Here is a 2332-nt window from a genome sequence, read left to right on the forward strand (position 1 = left end):
AATTATGTGTATTTAATTATCAAATAAAATGTTAATCTTTTGAATTATAATAATGATAGCTAGGGATTTTTAATCCCTGTTATCTATCAACTTTAGCAGAATATTTTCACATCTTTCTCTCCTAATATGACACTTTAAATTTATTTTTTTTTGTAGTTGAACAGAATGCCTTTGTTTTCTTTGTTTATTTTTTATGTGGTGCTAAGAATAAAACCCAGTTCCTCATGCATGCTAGGCAAGCACTCTGCCACTGAGGTACAGCCCCAGCCATGACAGTTACTCTACTCCTTAGGTTCTATGGAAGCATTCACTAGGTTTTACATTTACATATTTTCAAACCTTTGTTAAGATTTAACTCACATAGGATAGAATTCACTTATTCCAAGTGTGTAATTGAAGGACAATTACAACACATTTTTGTTCAGGCATCAACATAACCTAAGTTTAGAACATCATTCATCCTGCAAAGAGAAACTCATGCCCTTAGCAAGAACAATGCATTCATTACTCACAGCCAGTATCTTTCTCAGCCCTTAGTAAATCCTAATATTTCTACATTGTATGTTTGCTTTCTAGATGTTTGCCAAATAAAGAATCATACAATATATGGCCTTTTGTAACATGCTTCTTTAATCATCATTTACATAGAATTTTCATGCATTTTGCAGCATGTTATCAGTATTTATTACATTTTATTATCAAATAATATTCCATTTATCAGTTGACAGGTATATGGTTTCTAGATTCTAGCTATCTTGAATAATGTTTCCAGGAGCATGGTTTATAAGTTTTTGTGCAAATGTGTGTTTATTTCTCTTGGATGTTTCCCTAAAAATGGAATTGCCAGGTTATACCACAACTACATAGGTGACCTGCTGAGAAATGGTCAGACTGTTTTTCAGAGTGCAAGCCCTATCCTGTGTTTCCACTGGCAATGTTTGAGAGCTCCAGTTGATCTACACCATGGCTGTCACTTGCCATTTTCCATTCCTAGTGGCAAAGACTGAGAGATCCTGTTTCTGTACACTTTTTCACTGCTTTTGGTATTGCCTGTTCTTGATTTGGACATTTAATTAGGTGTCCAGTAGTATCTCATTTTTGTTTTGATTTGTATTCTCCAATGACCTACATTGAGGTGCTTCATAAGCTTACTAGTCACCTATCCTCTTTGGTGATATGTCTGCTAAAGACTTTGACCCGATTTTAAATACATTTGTTTGTTTTCTTATTATTGAGTTTTAAGGATTCTTTGTGTATTCTGGATAATGGTGATTTATAAGAACTTTTTGCTAATATTGTCTCCAAGTATGTGGTTTGTTTTTATATTTTCTTATACTGTGTTTTACAGAAAGGAAAAATGTAATGTTATTTCAGATATAATCAGAACATCTGATATAATATAATCAGAACATCAACACTTTCCTCCTTTATGAATGTCTGTTTTATGTCCATGGCAGCCCCCCAAAGGATTATGGATTTTCTCACCAAGCAGAACATCATCTCCTACAATGACTGCATAGCCCAGATATTCACGTCCTCTTCTTTGGTGTCACCAAGATATCCACCCTGCTGTCCTGGCTATGACCACTATACAGCCACCTGCAGGCCCCTCCACTCTCTGGTCATCTTGATCAGATAATGTTTTTGTTATCCAGGGTTGTGTGGTGTCATCCACAGTTGCAAGCCTTGATGACTGAAGACCCCTAGCCCCTCTCATTTGGTTGCTTGATGTCTCTTCAGCTATACACATTGGAAGTGGATCATATCATCCCCAGGGTGCTCTCAAATTTGTTATTCTAAAAATTATTCTGGCCTTCATGATCCCACACTTAATGGGCATTATAATACTGTTATCAGAGCAAAGTATAAAAACTGTAGTTATCTCCTGATTTAGGAAACAGATATTGTGACTGAGATGCCTACCATAGGTAGAAATATGCTGTAAGCACTCCCATTTGGTGGTTTTAATTGCAATAAAAAAATAAGGCAATGTCAAAAATGTATATGTTGTATATTTTAACTCTTTCATTTAACAAAGTTTGTTTCTAAAAAATGCAATTCAATGTAATTATATCATTCACATTGTTAATGAAAGTTAACTGTACATTAATTTTTAGTACAGTAATAGCAGATCAAGTAGGGTATGGCTTAGATGCTCAGATATTGATCTGGAAAAGATTACTTCCAGGAGGGTTTATCCAATTCAGGTAAGTGAAGGTGAACAGAAAAGTCTATAGCTGCAGGGGTTGGATATATATATATATATACTTAAATATGTACATATATACTTACATATATACTTATATATATATACTTAAATATGTACATATAT

This window comes from Sciurus carolinensis, chromosome 11, assembly GCF_902686445.1.
Source record: "Sciurus carolinensis chromosome 11, mSciCar1.2, whole genome shotgun sequence".
Lineage (NCBI taxonomy): Eukaryota > Metazoa > Chordata > Mammalia > Rodentia > Sciuridae > Sciurus > Sciurus carolinensis.